The sequence below is a fragment of the Haemaphysalis longicornis genome, unplaced genomic scaffold, assembly GCF_048455015.1.
Source record: "Haemaphysalis longicornis isolate Haplotype H1 unplaced genomic scaffold, Haemaphysalis longicornis Haplotype H1 scaffold_2, whole genome shotgun sequence".
Classification (NCBI taxonomy): Eukaryota; Metazoa; Arthropoda; class Arachnida; order Ixodida; family Ixodidae; genus Haemaphysalis; species Haemaphysalis longicornis.
The window spans coordinates 76787158-76807482 of record NW_027526295.1 but is presented as its reverse complement, the minus strand read 5'-3'; the positions used below and the strand labels follow the sequence as shown (position 1 = coordinate 76807482).

Below are 20325 nucleotides of genomic sequence, written 5' to 3'. Positions count from 1 at the left end.
AGGGGGCATTGCCCATCTCATTTTCGAGAGCCCACACAATTTTGTTGCCAAAGAGTGAGGAGGAAGCGAAACTTAAAAGTGTGAATGGCTACAGGCCGATAACACTCACGAACGTTGATTATAAAATATTCATGAAGGTTCTTGCAAATAGGCTACAATCTGTGATTGGCGATCTTGTTGGAAATCACCAGACATGTGGTATCCGTGGCAGGTCGATATACACGAATATCCATGTCGCTAGAACCATTTTAGAATACTGTGACAGTGAGTACCTCAGAGTAGCTATGCTACAAATAGACCTCTCGAAGGCTTTCGATCGAGTCCCCCACGAAGTTCTTTTCTCTATTTTAAAGTATGCGGGGCTTGGGTCGCTCCTTTGTAAAGGTGTGCGCATGGCGTACTTAAACTGCACGACCAGTTTAATAGTTAATGGCGAGCTGTCGAGGCGTATTGACGTTCGCTCATCTGTCAGACAGGGTTGCCCCATGTCTCCATTGTTATTTTCTCTCTTCCTTGAACCCTTGTGTAGAAAGCTAATAGGTTGTGACAATGTTCAAGGTTTTCAGTTAATGTCTAGCGAGGTTCGCATACTCGCGTATGCAGATGACGTGGCCATTTTTGCCACAGACCAGGAAAGTGTCCGCAATGCTCTGCGCATCACGCAGAACTATTGCGATATGAGCGGGAGTGTGTTGAACAGAGACAAGTGTTTGGGGTTGTGGCATGGGGAGTGGGATGACCCTCCCAGGGTGTTCGAAAACGTTCAGTGGGAAACCACCCCAGCGTTGTACCTAGGCGTACCATTGAATCGGTACAGAGAGAACACGACATTTTGGCGCGAAAAGGCGACAGTGGCGCGTTCTCAGACGGAACGATGGAACGGGAGAGACCTGTCAATTTTTGCACGCGCCACCGTTTGTAACGTTTTCCTGGCAGCAAAGATATGGTATGTGCTGCAGGCGTTGTTTTGTACACGAACGAACCTTCAGCTGTTTCACCGTGTGTTCGCCACCTTCGTGTGGAACTCTGGGTGGGAGCGAACGTCGAGAACGAACTTGTTTCGAACAGTAGGCAGTGGAGGACTGGGTCTAGGGCATCTCTTCTTGAGGCAGGTTGTTTCAAGGTTCATGTTCCTGAGAGATCAAAGAGACCCATTCCTCCGAACTTACATGCAGGTCATGTTGGCCGGCGAGCTTCCGAGCTTTGTTGTGTCGTCGTGCGGGGCAATGTCGAGAGTGTCTTCACGGTACCTGCGCGAGGTTGTGTTGTCTTTTAATTTTTTGTTAAGCAGATTTTCTCTAGAGTATTTGAACAGTGTCAACAAAAGAGTTCTGTATAAAGATTTAGTGAGTGTTGTTTTTCCAGTTCCGTTGTATAGAAGTGTGTACGCTGGTGGCCCGGGCCAGAATGTGCTGAAACGGGTTAAGAGGATGTGGTTGCCACCGGGAGTGAAGACTTTCTTTTTTAACTTGCACACCGGAACACTACCAGTACTAGTGTGGATGCAGGAGAGAGGTATGCTCGTGCCATGGGGCACAAACTGCAGGCTGTGCAAGAGGCCGGAGACCGTAGAGCATGTGTTCATTGACTGTTGGGACGCTGTGTTCTATTGGGACGTCCTTCAGCGCACGCTGCAGAAGGACCTCCCAATAGACGCCTACGGAATCCGGTTTCTTCCAGTTGTAAGCAATGAATACCCGTATGATGCAATCATGCTCTTGGGGCTACACAGTATCTGGCGGTCACGCATGGCTGTCAGAAATAGCGACCCTAGGGCACGGTCTGTTCAAGAGTACTTTGTTGAAAGTGTGGCAAGAATACGTGAAGTTTTGGAGAGGGAAAAAAGTGACGAGGAAGTGTTGACCATGTTCAGTGAACTGGTTAAGATGAAAGTGCACTGGTTTTCCAGGTAATACCTGGTTCAGTGCGTGTTTTGTATAGTTTACGGTTCAGTACGTGTTTGTAAATAAGTTGTTTTGTTATGCTTTGTACGGCAATAAAGAAAAAAAAAAAATCGGCCATACCATGCTGAATACGCCGGTTCTCGTCCGATCACCGAAGCTAAGCAGCATTGGGCTCGGTCAGTACTTGGGAGGGAGACCACCTGGGAACACCGAGTGCCGATGGCATCCTCTTTTGTTTTTTAAAACGTCCCTTATTAATTTGCGTTCAAAGAGTTGTTTCTATTTTTTTTTCCCCACCAAGTTTCGTTTGCCCCCTGGCGGTGGCGGGGGCGCGGAAGGACCACTAGATGATGCTTCGCCGCAGCGCAGCGGGCGAGTTATCCGATTTTCCATCCTTCGTTGGGCGCGGCGGATTACCTGTGACTGACTCGTCTTTCTATCTGCCCCTCGAAGGTCGTGAAAGCAGGCATTTCGCACTTCCGGAGCACCTGCGGCTAATGTGCGACAAACGGAAGCATTCCCCAACGTCTAGCCGGCGTGACCACAACCACTCAAGGGCACAATCGTTTCCAAAAGTGTTCCCCAAGTGCGCGCAGCAATGTTCGGCGACTTGAGGGCTTCGTGCGACGTCGCGGGATCCCTAGGATATGGAGTGATGTGTTGCGGCGGCCGCGTGTCCTGCCGAACAACAGGTGAAATGGTAGAGATGCTGGTTGTTGGTGTGATGTGTTATAAAAAGGCACGTAAGGCTTTGATATTTGCCATCATCCATACCATGCTGTATACGCCGGTTATCGTCCGATCACCGAAGCTAAGCAGCATTGGGCTCGGTCAGTACTTGGGAGGGAGACCACCTGGGAGCACCGAGTGCCGATGGCATCCTCTTTTGTTTTTTAAAACGTCCCTTATTAATTTGCGTTCAAAGAGTTGTTTCTATTTTTTTTTTCCCCACCAAGTTTCGTTTGCCCCCTGGCGGTGGCGGGGGCGCGGAAGGACCACTAGATGATGCTTCGCCGCAGCGCAGCGGGCGAGTTATCCGATTTTCCATCCTTCGTTGGGCGCGGCGGATTACCTGTGACTGACTCGTCTTTCTATCTGCCCCTCGAAGGTCGTGAAAGCAGGCATTTCGCACTTCCGGAGCACCTGCGGCTAATGTGCGACAAACGGAAGCATTCCCCAACGTCTAGCCGGCGTGACCACAACCACTCAAGGCCACAATCGTTTCCAAAAGTGTTCCCCAAGTGCGCGCAGCAATGTTCGGCGACTTGAGGGCTTCGTGCGACGTCGCGGGATCCCTAGGATATGGAGTGATGTGTTGCGGCGGCCGCGTGTCCTGCCGAACAACAGGTGAAATGGTAGAGATGCTGGTTGTTGGTGTGATGTGTTATAAAAAGGCACGTAAGGCTTTGATATTCGCCATCGGCCATACCATGCTGAATACGCCGGTTCTCGTCCGATCACCGAAGCTAAGCAGCATTGGGCTCGGTCAGTACTTGGGAGGGAAACCACCTGGGAACACCGAGTGCCGATGGCATCCTCTTTTGTTTTTTAAAACGTCCCTTATTAATTTGCGTTCAAAGAGTTGTTTCTATTTTTTTTCCCCACCAAGTTTCGTTTGCCCCCTGGCGGTGGCGGGGGCGCGGAAGGACCACTAGATGATGCTTCGCCGCAGCGCAGCGGGCGAGTTATCCGATTTTCCACCCTTCGTTGGGCGCGGCGGATTACCTGTGACTGACTCGTCTTTCTATCTGCCCCTCGAAGGTCGTGAAAGCAGGCATTTCGCACTTCCGGAGCACCTGCGGCTAATGTGCGACAAACGGAAGCATTCCCCAACGTCTAGCCGGCGTGACCACAACCACTCAAGGCCACAATCGTTTCGAAAAGTGTTCCCCAAGTGCGCGCAGCAATGTTCGGCGACTTGAGGGCTTCGTGCGACGTCGCGGGATCCCTAGGATATGGAGTGATGTGTTGCGGCGGCCGCGTGTCCTGCCGAACAACAGGTGAAATGGTAGAGATGCTGGTTGTTGGTGTGATGTGTTATAAAAAGGCACGTAAGGCTTTGATATTCGCCAGTCTCCCGTCGGACACCGAAGGGAGCGGTCATGTCAGGAGCGAGCTCCTCGCGTTCGGCAGGCGCACCCGCGTCAAACCGGTCCTTCCCCGGCACATCGGCGACCGTCCCCGGCTCGTCGGAGTACAGGATGCTTCTCCCCACCCTGCCCACGGGAAAGGTGACGGAGAATTCGCTGTTTCTGCACTGTGATCCGGCAGCCCGTCCATACGGAATCCAAGATATCGCAGCGGGCCTCTCAGCTGTTATCGAGCTGAAAAGCATCGCCAGCCTTGGAGGCTTTCAGTTCAATCACGTATGGACGCTAACTTTCAAGACGGGAGAAGACATGGCTCCCCTGGCATCCAAGTCCGAAATCACAGTCAAAGGGAGGAAGTGCATCGTGATCGACCCGAACGTGCAGGAGAAAGAGATTAAGGTGCACTGGGTTCCACACCACGTCCCAGACGTCCTCATCGCCCAACAACTTGGCCGCTTTGGGAAAGTGAAGCGGGTCGTTCGTGAGAAATGGAGGATCCCGGGCCTAGAGGAGGCTGAAACGAACACCAGAGTCGTGCAGCTGGCACCCCGCGACGCCGAGGCGCTCAACGAGGTGCCCCACCAAGCGAAGATCGACGGCGTGCCGATTCTGATCACCGTACCGGGACGGCCCCCCCTTTGCTTACGCTGCAGGCAACTAGGCCACATACGCAGGCAATGCAGAGCCACGTGGTGCCGGAAATGTCGTTCTTTCGGCCACATTGACGCGGACTGCGTACAAACCTACGCGTCTAAAACCAAGCAACGGTCGGCCCCGCAAACGATGGACGACTTTATGGACTCGGAGGATATCGAGGCGGCGAAATCGACAGCGGCTGCGCCCGGGGCCATTGCTGCAGCTGAGAGCAAGGCAGGCGGTGACCACAAGGAACCGGTTACGGAGAGCGCGACCGAGACTTCCCCCCCACCCACCGCCAAGCCCAACGAGGACGAGCAGCAGAGCGGAGAGGAGAAGCCGGCCGAACCGGAGGGAGAGGAGGTGCCCGCCCCGAGAGACCAGCCAGGAGGGACCGACGGAGCCGACGCCGACGAGTATCCCCCGACAAAGGACGCAGCAGCACCGCGCCAACCCGCCACCGCGGGCGTGGAGACGCGGCGGAGGGCGCGCGGGAAACAAGGCGGCGCAGCCCCCAACCATCCAAGCCAGGGAGAGACCGGGTCAACGAACCCCGAGGGCAGCTCAACGAGCGGAAGGAGTTGAAGACCCAGTCGGTAAGCGCCTTTCACACCATGACACCACAACAGAGCGCAGTCACGCTTGCCACATTAAATGTGGTAAGTCTAACCTCGCAGAAACGGAAGCATTGGCTGGCCGACCTCCTTAATGAAAACAAGATAGACGTTGCTTTTTTACAAGAAACCAAAATTGCTTCTCGAGAGGACGCTCAAAATTTTGTACGTTTTTTTGACCACCAATTTTGGTGTTTTTACACCCTTACAGCTACCCGTGCGGGCGGAACCGCTATTCTAATTCGCAAACATAATTCCTTAACCGTAATTGACTGCGAGCTGGCGAGGGACGGGCGTTTTTGCACCGTCGATGTCCTGGTGGGAGGGGAGCTTACGCGCTTTGTTTGCGTTTATGCACCGAACGATCAGGCGGCGCGCGCCGATTTCTTCTCTTCCCTTCGTGACATCCTGGTGATTCCGGGTCGACTCGTCCTGGCAGGCGACTTCAATTGCGTTGTTAATGCCAGCGATAGAGCAGGTGCTAGGGGCGTGGCGGACGCTTCGGCGCGGGTTTTGAAAGCAGTCCTTCGAGAGGGTGACCTGAACGATGTCGCCCTCCAGCGTGGGTGGTCAACTTCTCGCTACACCAGATGGCGTGGCACGTCACAGGCTCGCTTAGATCGGGTGTATTTGACGAGCGATGCGCTGCCGTTAGTGACTGACTACGCCGTCACCCCTGTTGCTTTCTCGGACCACGGTTTGGTAACATGTACCATCAGAATTGAGCGCGAAATCAAGGGAGGGGTTGGCAGCCGTTGGCTGATGAACACTACGGTCCTCGATAATGCGGCCTTCGCTGATCGCATAAGAGGCGAAATTGAAGCACTCAACGATGCACCCATCGATGGGGTCGCCTGGGAGCCCTTCAAAAAATGGGTTAAAAATGCAGCAATCACAATCGGACGACAGGAAGCGAGAGACAGAAAGGCGAAATTAAGTCGACTCACGGAGTGCCTACGCTCTCTTGTGGAAGCGGACGAGGAGAGGCCGGGGGAATTCTCGGAGGACATTCGCAGTGTTAAAGAGGAGATCCGTACTGAGCTGGAAAAGCGGTACTGGGGGGCTCTTGTGCGGAGTAGGGAGCAGCGAGTGGTGGCCGAGGCACAGCCGTCGAAACTTTTTGGTGCTTTCGAGCGGGCAAGGACTGCCACTAAAGCGATTTCCGAGGTCAACCACCCTAATGGGCTCGCTCGTGGGAGCAGGGAGGTGGCGGCTGCCTTCGGCGACTACTACGAAAACTTGTTCTCGCGCGCTGTTCCCGATGTCCCTCCGCCGGATGTCCTCAATGAGCTGCCCAAGGTCCCGGATGACGTTAAGGCCGTCATAAACAACCCCATCACGGTCGAAGAGGTCAAAAGCGCTATAAAGGAATTGCCAAAAAATAAGTCACCGGGGCCGGATGGGATCGTTTCGGAGTTCTACCAGGTATTCCGAGAGGAGATCAGCCCTGTTTTGGCGTCGGTATTCGAAAACGTCAAAAACACAAAGTTGCTGCCATCTTCAATGCGGAGCAGTAATTTGGTCCTTATACCGAAAAAAACGTCTCACGATACGGCACCCAGTGTTGAAGATTTCAGGCCTATCAGTCTGCTATCAACAGACTACAAAATCCTATCCCGAATCCTGTCCAGACGGCTCGAGAAGGCCCTCAGCAGTGTGGTGGGACCACATCAGACATGCGGATTCAGGGGCCGCTCAATAAACACCAACCTACACCGCATGAGGACTGTCTGTGAGGTGGCGGAGTCAGGGTTTTTTCCCCTTGCTGTCTTGCAACTCGACCTCAGAAAGGCCTTCGACCAAGTAGACCACGCCTTTCTGTTGATGCTCCTCCATCGGTGCGGGATAGGGGACGAAATGGTGGAGTGGATCAAGATCTGCTATACTGAAATCACCACCAGCATCATTATGAATGGGGAGGTGGGGAGCCCCATCGCCGTGAGAAGGTCGGTCAGGCAGGGCTGTCCCATGTCCCCGATTCTGTTTGCATTATATATAGAGCCACTTTGCAGAATGGCAATGGCATCGAAGTCAGTCAAAGGCTTGGTTCTCGGCGACGAAGAACTAAGAGTCCTGGCTTACGCGGATGATGTCGCCTTCGTATGTTCATCGAAAGATCAGGTGAGGGAGATCGTCGCGCTCGCGCAATCATTCTGTCGGTTTTCGGGTGCTCAGCTGAATCTTTCTAAGTGTGAGGGAGCATGGCTAGGTGAATGGCCCACAAAACCATCACAGCTCTTCGGAGTCCGATGGAGGGAGGCCATCACCCGCTACCTCGGAGTCAACCTGGACTGCGGCCGAGCCATTGCCCCCCGCTGGCAGTCAAAGCTGGCAGCCGCGGGTAGGAAGTTGGAGCCCTGGCGAGCGCGACACATCGCCTTTTTCTCAAGGGCACATGTTTGCAATGCCGTGTTATACCCGGCCGTCCTGTACGTGGCCAGAGTATCGACCATCGACGCAGGCTCAGTGGCCAAGCTACACCGGATGTTCGCAGTATTCCTCTGGCGATCCACCTACGAGCCTATGCGTCGCACGAACATTTTCTGGAGTCCGGAAGCGGGTGGCCTCGGGCTTGTTAACGTGGAGCTCAAGCTGACAGTGCAGCGTTTTTTGTTCTTCCGGGATCGTCGCGACGGTTTCCTTCGGGCTGCTCTGCAAAACGTAGGCTCCTCACATTTGGCCCCTTGGCTGCCAACAACAGCGGAGTTTACACATAGTAACCGGGCAACGGGCTTTTACAAAGAAGTGGCGGCAGCGGTGGCCCTTTTGCAGGGACTGTTCTCTTGGGAGTACCTGTGCGCAGTGGCCCTTAAGAAGTTGTACTGGGACCTGGTGGAACAGATCCTTCCACCCCCCATGTATCGCTCACCACCTCTTGGGCGCATGAAAAGTGACGTCCTCCGGCGAGTGCGGAAGCTCCCCATTCCTTCTGGTTCGAAGGATTTCTTCTTCCGCTTTCACACAGGGGTTCTACCCACTAAGGCAAGACAGGGGGAGAGGGGCTTCTTTCTTCCTGGAGGGACCAACTGCTTGTTGTGTGGAACGAGGGAGACGGCAGAGCACGTCTTTTTGGAGTGCAACACGGCGTCGTATTTCTGGGACGAGCTGCAGTGCTCTTTCGACACGTACTGGCAGCTCACCTGGATGAACTTGAGGTTCTTGGAGGCGGCCTCGGAGCACCCGCTCCTCCGTGACTGCGTCCACGTCATAGGTCTCCACTCGCTATGGAGGGCGAGAGTCGACGTGGTTGAATGTGCCGAAAACCCGCGGCCAGCGTGGAGGCACTTTGTACAGAAGGCGCAGTGGGCAGTGGCCGCCCTCGACGGGCCCGATTCAGACACTGAACTTCGCGACTCACTGGCGCGGGGCTCACGAGCCCTAACGGAGTTTAAGGTAGAACAGCAAAGGAGATGGGACTTGATCTGAGGGTCGGAAGCGGGACAGCACCATGGGCCACTTCTGCCCACTAACGACTTCTACGCCCAACCCCTCGTCCCTATTACATTACCGTATATCAGCCACAAAGAAACGTCGCCCTCGTCTGGACACCCGCCCACTGTACATTGACAGGCAATAATTTTGCCCATCATCAAGCCTGCGCACTCTCCTCCCAGGCCCCAGAAGAACAAGCGGAGTCCACACCACTGGTTACGTTTCAGGACATCACACAATACTATCGACTCGACAGGCAACGATTCCCTCAACCTCACTCCAAGCTGTCCAAATCAGAAGAAACGACTCTTCGTCGCATCCAAACGAATACCTTCGTCCATCCAATTCGCTTACACCACATGTTTCCTACTCAATTTCCCGCCCAATGCACTTTTTGCTCTCAGCCTGGCACACTCGTCCACATTTTATTAGAGTGTACGCATAACCCTCACCTCCCACCCTTTCCTTCCCCCCTCCCCCTCCATGAGCTGTGGGAGAACCTGATCACCAGCGACCACCTGGACGTCCAGCAACTACTGGCATCTAGGGCGTCGGTCGCCCGGTCGTCACTTGGATTCCCGGACTAGGGAACCACTCCTACTTTATAAGGCTCATTAAAGTTTCATACTACTACTACTACTACTACCGTATACTGTAAACAAATGACACCATCGCCCATTTGTAAGTGTTTCTAATAGGAACCACGCCAGCACTGGTGGCTTTGCTGGCACTGTCTACGAATAGTTTCCACTTCCCTGGCGAAACACGCTGAATCTTGTCTTGTTGGCTTGTTCAGTTCCCGAACGCGATTATTTGTCTGTGTGAGCAAAGGATGTTGCACTGTTCTCTGAAACCTCTGTAGCCACTTCATCTGGCCCTGTATGTATATTTGTAAATAAAGTTACTGTTACAAAAAAAAAAAATCGGCCATACCATGCTGAATACGCCGGTTCTCGTCCGATAACCGAAGCTAAGCAGCATTGGGCTCGGTCAGTACTTGGGAGGGAGACCACCTGGGAACACCGAGTGCCGATGGCATCCTCTTTTGTTTTTTAAAACGTCCCTTATTAATTTGCGTTCAAAGAGTTGTTTCTATTTTTTTTTTTCCCCACCAAGTTTCGTTTGCCCCCTGGCGGTGGCGGGGGCGCGGAAGGACCACTAGATGATGCTTCGCCGCAGCGCAGCGGGCGAGTTATCCGATTTTCCACCCTTCGTTGGGCGCGGCGGATTACCTGTGACTGACTCGTCTTTCTATCTGCCCCTCGAAGGTCGTGAAAGCACGCATTTCGCACTTCCGGAGCAGCTGCGGCTAATGTGCGACAAACGGAAGCATTCCCCAACGTCTAGCCGGCGTGACCACAACCACTCAAGGCCACAATCGTTTCCAAAAGTGTTCCCCAAGTGCGCGCAGCAATGTTCGGCGACTTGAGGGCTTCGTGCGACGTCGCGGGATCCCTAGGATATGGAGTGATGTGTTGCGGCGGCCGTGTGTCCTGCCGAACAACAGGTGAAATGGTAGAGATGCTGGTTGTTGGTGTGATGTGTTATAAAAAGGCACGTAAGGCTTTGATATTCGCCATCGGCCATACCATGCTGAATACGCCGGTTCTCGTCCGATCACCGAAGCTAAGCAGCATTGGGCTCGGTCAGTACTTGGGAGGGAGACCACCTGGGAACACCGAGTGCCGATGGCATCCTATTTTGCTTTTTTAAACGTCCCTTATTAATTTGCGTTCAAAGAGTTGTTTGTATTTTTTTTCCCACCAAGTTTCGTTTGCCCCCTGGCGGTGGCGGGGGCGCGGAAGGACCACTAGATGATGCTTCGCCGCAGCGCAGCGCGCGAGTTATCCGATTTTCCACCCTTCGTTTGGCGCGGCGGATTACCTGTGACTGACTCGTCTTTCTATCTGCCCCTCGAAGGTCGTGATAGCAGGCATTTCGCACTTCCGGAGCACCTGCGGCTAATGTGCGACAAACGGAAGCATTCCCCAACGTCTAGGCAGCGTGACCACGACTCAAGGCCACAATCGTTTCCAAAAGTGTTCCCCAAGTGCGCGCAGCAATGTTCGGCGACTTGAGGGCTTCGTGCGCGGTCGCGGGATACCTAGGATATGGAGTGATGTGTTGCGGCGGCCGCCTGTCCTGCCGAACAACAGGTGAAATGGTAGAGATGCTGGTTGTTGGTGTGATGTGTTATAAAAAGGCACGTAAGGCTTTGATATTCGCCATCGGCCATACCATGCTCGGTTTCGTGGCTCATCACTTCCACTTCCGGCTTCCGAGCGGAGCGGTTGTGCGATGGCTGGCTCCGAGCCAGGCGTTTCAGCGGCTATGTTCGGCCGCGGTGACCGTGTTACCGGTGCGCCCTCGGGCTACAGGATGCTACTTCCAACTATCCCTTCGGAGGACTCAATGAAGAATTGCCTTGTGCTGCACTGCGACCTCGGGGGAAGACCATACCGGATTGATGACTTCCGCACGCCGTTCCTTCAGTTGGGCGTGCTTCAGGACATCTCCCGTATCGGCCCGTATCAAATGGGCCACGTTTGGCTTATCAGGATTCGGGCACCCGAGGCGCGGCAACGGCTTCTAGACACCGGCGGACTTCAAGTCAAGGGGCGTTTTTGCGCTGTTATTGACCCCATCAAGCAAGATGTGATTGTCAAGCTTCATTGGGTGCCCTTTCACGTCGCGGACTCGGACATACGCAGAATGTTTGAGGACTACGGTGACGTGAAATATGTGCGACAGGATTCTTGGGGGGCGTCAGGTTTCGAGGCCGCAGAGTCGACGACGCGACTCGTTCGCATGACATTGCGTGACGACCTCACCCCGGACGACTTGCCTCACCTGCTGAAGTTTTACGGCGGTTCAGTTTTAGTCGTCGTGCCTGGGCGAGCGCCACAATGCCTGCGGTGTCGTCGGAGGGGGCACATTCGTAGAGACTGCCGAACCCCGCGTTGTTTCAAGTGCAAAGCTTTCGGGCACCTGGGGCAAGAGTGTGTGCCGACCTATGCAAAAGTCACCGGGAGGGCCGGCGAACCTGACTTCAGCCCTCACCTCATGGATGAAGAGGAGGCGGAGGTAGCAGCAGGGTCTACGTCTGTGGCGCCTGAACTCCAAGAAACCGATGTGAATGGCGTCACGAACACCGCGGATCCGCCCCCCGAAAACAGGGAAGGCGGAAGTGGCAGCGCCACTAAGGATCATGAAGCAACCTCGAAAACTATTTACGGCGACACTCTCTCGACGAGCGCCCCTGCTCGGGACGAGGATAAGACCACTACCAAGGACCTACCAGTTGAAGACAAGGATGACGACACCGAAAGCCAGCACTCTGGGAACTCAACGCTGACCCAGAAAAGTGACGGCTACCGAACAGCCGACGAAACTACAAACCCGCCTGCAAACAACTTGGAAACTGCGTTGCCGAAACGTCGACGAGAAACTGGCCCGAGCGACGAGCAGCGACTGACACAGCTGGAGCGGGAATGGGCGAAAGCGGCCAGCAAGAAAGGCAAGTTTTTGACTCGCGATAACCGGTCTCTGTCAGCACCACGTACCCAGCGAAAATAACGGCTTCGCGAATGTAAGCACGGTGGTGGGAGTATGAACCCCCTTTTTTTTTTCGCTCAACAATGTTCGTTTCTACGCCCCTCCATGTAGCAACTCTTAACGTCAGAGGATTAGGCTCGAAGAAGCGACAAATGCAGCTGCGAAATGTGCTGGAGCAAAGGCAAATTAACGTTCTGGCAGTCCAAGAGACAAAGGTTGAGCGAGAGGAACATACGAACACCATGGTGCAACCATTTCTTGAAGGGTATTACGCATGCGTGAGTCATGCGGTTGGAACAGCTGGCGGTTGTGTTATATTTGTTAAAAAAGAACCTACATGTGTCGTAGAAAGTGTTACATCATGGTTAGGGGGGCGTTTTGTTTGCTGCGATTTTCGTTATGGGGAGCAGCCGTACAGAGCGGTTTGTGTGTACGCGCCTACGGTGCCTAAACAGAGGCGTAGTTTTTTTGAAACTGTCCTTGAGATGCTGGAATGTGACCGGCCGATTTTCTTCATGGGAGACTTCAATTGTGTGTGTAGCCAGGATGACCGTTCAAATGAAAACGCTCCTTTTGACCCCAGTGCACACTTCTTAAATGATGCCTTGAGCAGCTTGTGTTTGGAAGATGCTGCGTCTCTAGTGCACACTTCGAGTAGTAGGAAATTCACCCACTATCAAGGAAAAAGCCATGCACGCCTTGATAGAATATATGTGTCGTCGCAGCTTGCTCCGGTTTGTAACAATTACGTGGTAGAACCCGTTTCCTACTCTGACCATTGCCTGGTATCTGTGTGGGTGGGGCAAAAACAAGAGTGTCGTGTTAAATTTAACTGGGAACTATGGAAGCTTAACGATAAACTTCTGAATGATAACCAGTTTCGCGACTCGGTAGCAACGATGAGTGGCGATTTAGATAAGGCCGATGACAGCAACTGTATCGAGCGTTGGGAGCGTTTTAAACAAGATGTAAAGTTGATAGCTATCGAGCGATCAACAGAAATAAAACTTAAAGTAAGGAAGGAGGAGAGGGAACTACGAAATTTGTTACTGTTGCTAACGGCTGAGGAGGAAAAGGCGCCAGGGTTGTTTTGTGATGATATCCGTAATGTCAAATCGAAACTGGAAAGCATCGAGGTGGAAAAGTATAAAGGCGCTGCAATAAGGGCTCGTGCCGAAAGACTGTTAGCCGGGGAAGCGCCCACTAAGCGGTCATGGGCAGATGAAAAGAGACATGCTAAAAAGAAGGAAATTAGCAGGGTTATCTATGATGGCGTAGAAATGCAAGAACAGCCAGATATTGAAAAAGCCTTTGTACAGCACTACCAGAACCTATTTTCCTACAAGTCCCCGAAGGAAGGATTCGAGCGGTCCTTCCTAAATTTGTTGCCCCGTCTTGATGAGGACATAACAGAACAATTGGAAAGCCCCATAAGACTAAAAGAAGTTGAAGAAGCAATAGATAACTTAAACAATGGTAAATCTCCGGGACCCGACGGGCTAGGTTCGGCCTTTTATAAAACGTTTAAGTCTGTCCTGGCACCTGCCTTGCACAATGTTTTCATGGTATCTCTACAAAGAGGGGCCCTTCCCCCTACTTTCTCGAAAGCACACACGATCCTCATACCCAAGAGCGACGACACAGAAGTGCTTGCTAGTGTCACCGGGTACAGGCCAATTACCTTAACTAACACTGACTACAAGGTTTTCATGAAGATTTTAGCTAAGAGATTCCAGACTGTCATTAAGAATCTTGTGGGACCGCATCAAACATGCGGTATTAAGGGAAGGAGCATCTTTACTAACATTCACATAGCACGAAGTATATTGGAAACTTGTGACATGGATTTCCGTAAAGTTGCCATGTTGCAGGTAGATTTTGAAAAGGCTTTTGACAAGGTGTGTCATGACGTCCTTTTCAAAATACTCGAACATGTAGGAATGGGCAAAACAATTCTAGACGGGGTTAAAATGGCCTACCGGCAGTGCACAACTAAATTCATTATTAACGGGAACCTGACCTCTCCTGTCGATGTGCATGCGTCAGTGCGTCAGGGCTGTGCCCTGTCGTCACTCCTGTTTGCGCTTTACCTTGAACCCTTGTGTGTAAAAATCAACCAAAGTCCTCTAGTGCAAGGTTTTTGCCTTGAATCCTGTGAAGTTAAAGTAATGGCTTACGCCGATGATCTCGTTTTTTTTTGTAATAACCAAGAGAGTGTTAGTAATGCAATGATCATTACGCAAGAATATTGCGATATGACGGGAAGCACAGTCAACCTTAAAAAGTGTGTTGGGCTATGGCACGGTGAGTGGATCGTAACCCCACGTGTCTTTAACAGCATCTCATGGTCAACAGAACCGGCATCTTATCTCGGAGTACCCTTAAGGAATTATCGAGATAGTAACGGGTACTGGGCTGAACGAGCTCAGACAATGCGTGCGCAAACGGCAAAGTGGGAAGGCCGTAGCCTTTCTATCTTTGCGCGCGCAACAGTTTGCAATGTCTTCCTGGTCTCAAAACTTTGGTATATTATGCAGGCCCTCTCTTGCGCTCGACTAAATGTTCAAAAGTTTCACCGCATTTTCGCGGTCTTTGTCTGGCAATCAGCTTTTGAGAGGACGAGTAGGAGCAACTTGTTTAGAAAAGTACAGCAGGGAGGGCTGTCACTCCCACATCTATTTGTGAGACAACTTGTTTCCCGTTTCTTGTTCCTAAGAGATCAGGAGGACCCGTTTATCCGTACTTTCTTGCAGCATACGGTCGCAAGCGCTTTACCCAACTTTGTAGTGTCGTCAGCGAATGTGACCTGTTACTCGGTTAGCCTCTTTTTGAGAGAAGTTGTTTTCAGTTGTCGTTTTTTAATGACTCGTTTTTCTGCTCAATTTTTGGCAGCAGTGAACCGCAAAAAACTCTCCTGTGACATTGTCGATTGTCTGTTCCCAGAGCCGATGTATAGATCGTTGTATAAAGTCGGCTCCGGACAAGATGTACTACGGAGAGTAAAGAAAATGCCAGTGCCTGGTGCTGTGAAAACGTTCTTTTTTAAACTGCATTGTAATACACTCCCAGTTAAAACATGGATGTTAGAGAAGGGTTTATTTTTGCCGTGGGGTGCCGAATGTTCATTGTGTAAAAAACCAGAAAATGTTGAACACGTATTCATCGACTGTTGGGACGCCGTTTTCTTTTGGGATGTCTTGCAGCGTACCCTAAAAAAAGACCTTCCGATAACGGCTCGAGCAGCTACGGCCGAGGGAGACACCGAGGAAGCCTGAAAGCATGGCGAAAAGGAGCAGGAGGGAGCGCCTGCAAACCCAATGCTGGAGGAGAGCGAGGATGTACAGGAAGAGGAGGTGAGACAGATCGCAGAGGAGGAGAGCGACAGTGGGGGGGGGGCATGGATGTGTCGCAGGCCAGCGCGAAGCGTCCCCGCGAGAAAGGAGAGGAGGTTGTCGCGGCGCAACGGCTGCGGAGCCTCGAACATGAATGGAAGACGGCGACGGGGAAGAAAGGAAAATACGTTCCTACCACGAGAACAGCGTCCCGCGATCGCGCACACGCAGCAACAGGTGACGGCGCCGGTGAACATCCGCCGCCGAGCCAAAAGTGAGCCTTCGACTGGTTTCGGGTGGTCTATGGGTGTGCGAGTGTGAACAATCTCTCACGTGCTTGCGTCAGGAGAGTCGTCTTTGGGGGGCCCACTACGAGTGGGAACGCTCAATGTGCGTGGACTGAGCTGCAGGCGAAGACAATACCAGGTGCGGCGGCTGCTACATGAGAGAGACCTGGACGTGGTCGCCATCCAAGAGACCAAGGTAGATAGCGAAAGTTTGACAGACTGCATGGTGGCCCCGTTTCGAGCGCTTTTTAACGTTTGTGTTAGCCATGCATCCGGAAACTCGGCAGGCTGCTGCGTATTTGTTAGAATTACGGCCGGCATCGTTGTTCAGAGTGTTGTTGTAGGCGATCAAGGTAGATTTGTTGTATGCGATTTTTCGAGGGGCATTTATAGCTGTCGTGTTGTTTGTCTGTATGCCCCTACGAAAGTCAAGGAGAGGCTGGAATTTTTTCGGGACATCGAGCCCCTTATAGACTGTACCAGACATATTTTTGTTTTGGGGGATTTCAACTGTGTGTGGGAGGACGACGACCGCCTAGGTGGTGTTAAGCGTAGGGATGAGAGCGCCGACTTACTCGCTGGATTGATAGCGCGGTTACAGTTGGCCGACGCCGCGCACCTAGCCAGGGGAGGAAAATGTAACAGTTTTACCCACCATCAGGGGGCAAGCCAAGCGCGACTTGACAGGATTTATGTGTCGGCAGAATTAGCAGTACTCTGTAATGATTATTCCGTCGAGCCGGTGTCCTTCAGTGACCATAGCCTGGTCACAGTTACATTAGGGCAAAAGAAAAAGAGGAGGCTCTGCTATGAAACGTCGAAATTTAATGCTCGATTACTAGAGGATGAGGGGTTTGTTGAGTCGACGAGGGAAGCTATTGTATCATTGTCATCAGACGATAGCAGGAGTAGTGAAGAGAAGTGGGAGCTTTTTAAACAGAGTGTAAAAAGGAAAGCTATAGAAAGGGGCAGTGTAATTCAATGCCAAGCTCGTAAGGAGGAAAATAGTTTAAGACAGCACTTGGAGAAATTGCTTAGAGTAGAAGAAGATAGGTCCGATACCTTTACAGCAGATGTTAGAGACATAAAGCATAAATTAGAACTAATAGATGAACAAAAATACAGAGGTGCAGTCATCCGGGCGAGGTCAGAGAAATTGTTAGGAGGGGAAGCGCCAACTAAACGAGCCTTATCAGACGAGAAGCTGTACGCGCGCAAAAACGAAATAACCGAAATAGAATACAAAGGCATGGTGAGAAACGACCAGGAGTCCATCAAGAAAGCTTTTGAGGAGCACTATTCTCAGCTCTTTTCTCTACAGAGCCCCTCCAAAGGTGGGTTTGAGACCGAATTCCTATCTTGTCTACCGAAACTAGAGTCTGTAGAAACAGAATCGTTGGAACTAGAAGTTAGTGTGGCAGAGATAATTAAGGCTATAGAAGACTTAAATCAAGGTAAATCGCCAGGACCTGACGGCCTCACGGCCGCTTTCTATAAGGAATTTAAATGTGAAATGGCATCCGCCTTGCAAAGAGTGTTCTCTGAAGCGTTGGAGAAGGGGGCGTTGCCAGTTTCTTTTTCTAGAGCACACACAATTTTGTTCCCCAAGTGTGAGGATGAAGCGAAACTGAAGAGTGTAAATGGCTATAGGCCGATAACACTCACCAATGTAGACTATAAAATATTCATGAAGGTCCTCGCAAATAGGTTGCAAACTGTAATAGGAAATATCGTAGGAGGCCACCAAACGTGTGGTATCAGGGGCAGGTCAATATTCACGAACATCCACGTTGCAAGAAGCATTTTTGAATATTGCGATAGCGAGGCTCTCAGAGTTGCTATGTTGCAGATTGACCTCTCAAAAGCCTTTGATCGCGTCCCGCACGAAGTTCTTTTTTCTATCTTAGAGTATGTGGGGCTGGGATCAGTGCTGTGTAAAGGAGTGCGTATGGCGTATTTAAACTGTACAACGAGTCTCATAGTTAATGGTGAGCTTTCGAGGCGCATAGATGTCCGCTCGTCTGTCAGGCAGGGTTGTCCGATGTCGCCGTTGTTGTTTTCCTTGTTCTTGGAGCCCTTGTGCAGGAAAATTCTAAGTAGCGACAAGGTCAATGGTTTTGAGGTAGAGTCGAGTGAGGTGCGCATACTAGCATATGCAGATGATGTGGCTATTTTTGCCACAGACGAAGAAAGTGTTCGCAGTGCCCTGACCATCACACAGAGATATTGCGATATGAGCGGAAGTGTAATAAACAGGGATAAGTGCTTGGGGGTGTGGCATGGGGTGTGGGATGAGCCTCCCACTGTTTTCGAGAATATTCGCTGGGAGACTACACCAACTACGTACCTAGGCGTACCTTTAGACCGGTATAAAGGAAACACTAAATTTTGGAGCGAAAAGGCGTCAGAGGCTCAGGCCCAGACAGAGCGGTGGGCGGGGAGAGATTAGTCAATTTTTGCCCGTGCCACGGTATGTAACGTTTTCCTGGCGGCAAAGGTTTGGTACGTGCTACAGGCGTTGTTTTGCACGAGAGCAAATCTTCAGCTGTTCCACCGCGTGTTCGCCACATTTGTGTGGAACTCAGCGTGGGAGCGAACAGCGAGAACAAACTTGTTTCGTACGGTGGGCAGTGGAGGTGTCGGTCTGGGGCATCTATTCTTGAGACAGGTCGTTTCGCGTTTCATGTTCCTCAGGGATCAAAATGACCCATTCCTGCGCACGTACATGCAGGTCATGTTGGCTGGCGAACTCCCCAACTTCGTTGTGTCATCGTGTGTGGGAATGTCGAGAGTGTCGTCGCGTTATCTGCGGGAGGTTGTGTTGTCTTTTAATTTTTTAGCATGTAGGTTTTCGTTAGAGTACTTGAGTAGTGTTAGTAGACGAGTTTTGTATAAAGACTTAGTGAGTGTTGTTTTCCCTGTTCCTTTTTATAGAAGTGTGTACGCAGGCCGCCCCGGCCAGAATGTTCTAAAACGCGTAAAAAAGATGTGGTTGCCGCCGGGAGTAAAGACTTTCTTTTTTAACCTACACTCCGGCACGCTACCAGTACTAGTGTGGATGCAGGAGAAAGGTATGCTCGTGCCATGGGGCACAGACTGCAGGTTGTGCAAGAAGCCGGAGACCGTAGAGCATGTGTTTATTGACTGTTGGGACGCCGTGTTTTATTGGGACGTCCTTCAGCGCACGCTGCAGAAGGACCTCCCAATAGACGCCTACGGGATCCGGTTTCTTCCAGTTGTAAATAGCGAATACCCGTACGACGCGATCATGCTCTTGGGGCTGCATAGTATCTGGCGGAGCCGTATGGCTGTCAGAAACAGCGACCCAAGGGCCCGGTCTGTTCATGAGTACTTTGTTGAAAGTGTGGCAAGAATACGTGAAGTGATGGAAAAGGAAAAAGTGGACGAGGAAGTGTTGTCATTGTTCAGTGAACTGATTAAGATGAAAGTGCACTGGTTCTCCAGGTAATACCTGGTTCAGTTAGTGTTTGTATAGTTTTATTTTGTTATGCTTTGTACGGCAATAAAGAAAGAAAAAAAAAATCGGCCATACCATGCTGAATACGCCGGTTCTCGTCCGATCACCGAAGCTAAGCAGCATTGGGCTCGGTCAGTACTTGGGAGGGAGACCACCTGGGAACACCGAGTGCCGATGGCATCCTCTTTTGCTTTTTTAAACGTCCCTTATTAATTTGCGTTCAAAGAGTTGTTTGTATTTTTTTTCCCACCAAGTTTCGTTTGCGTATATGTATATATATATATATATATATATATATATATATATATATATATATATATATAGATATATATATATATATATATATATATATATATACATATTGTGAGCGCGTATGTCGCGTCGGCACAGCCTCGACACTCCCAAGGACTGTTCGTACAATCTGGGCAATCTCCTGCATTGCCTCCTCGCAGTAACATTATCATTCTCATTAACATTACCCGATCCTCTTCGCTCGTGCATCATCATCATCGCTCTCGGTACGGTGTTCGGAACCGACTGGATCGCCGAATAAACGTCTCGGTTCACCCGTTGCTCAAGGGCCTTACAAGTGGTAGAGGTTGACCTCGGTCCCGTCCTCAACGCCTTACAAGCGCACCCCTGGAGCTCCGTTCCGGTCGGCGTTTGCCTTCAACACAAATGCAGCGTGAGGCCGGAAGCAACCAAGCTGGCGCCTCCACTGCTGCGCCTCTTGCATTTGCCGTCACCTGCCGCGAGCGCGACCCCCCGCATTTGGCAGGGCTCCGCGGTGAAGACGTCGATGACTGGTTGGATGAGTATGCTCGCGTCAGTGCTTTCAACCGCTTGGATGACGCGGTGAAGCTGCAGCAGGTTTCCTTTTCCTTGGACGAGGTGGCCAAAACATGGTTTCTGAACAATAAACATCGCATCGACGACTGGGCCAGCTTTTGCCAGGAGCTGCGCAAGATATTCGGCACGACAGCCGCTCGGTCGGACG

The 20325-nt window shown here is 51.6% G+C and overlaps 2 non-coding genes and 4 pseudogenes across 2 annotated transcripts; all 6 read left to right on the top strand.

Annotated features, from left to right (window-relative positions):
* The first annotated feature begins 2010 nt into the window (after positions 1-2010).
* On the top strand, positions 2011-2129 carry LOC144171160 (5S ribosomal RNA; annotated as a pseudogene).
* A 535-nt stretch (positions 2130-2664) lies between these two features.
* On the top strand, positions 2665-2783 carry LOC144171202 (5S ribosomal RNA; annotated as a pseudogene).
* A 536-nt stretch (positions 2784-3319) lies between these two features.
* Positions 3320-3438, top strand: LOC144171080 (5S ribosomal RNA). The gene has a single exon (XR_013322811.1). It is a non-coding gene; the product is annotated as a 5S ribosomal RNA (ribosomal RNA).
* Positions 3439-9595: 6157 nt separating this feature from the next.
* Positions 9596-9714, top strand: LOC144171190 (5S ribosomal RNA; annotated as a pseudogene).
* Positions 9715-10251: 537 nt separating this feature from the next.
* On the top strand, positions 10252-10370 carry LOC144171023 (5S ribosomal RNA). The gene has a single exon (XR_013322755.1). It is a non-coding gene; the product is annotated as a 5S ribosomal RNA (ribosomal RNA).
* Positions 10371-19389: 9019 nt separating this feature from the next.
* On the top strand, positions 19390-19508 carry LOC144171159 (5S ribosomal RNA; annotated as a pseudogene).
* The last annotated feature ends 817 nt before the right edge of the window (positions 19509-20325 follow it).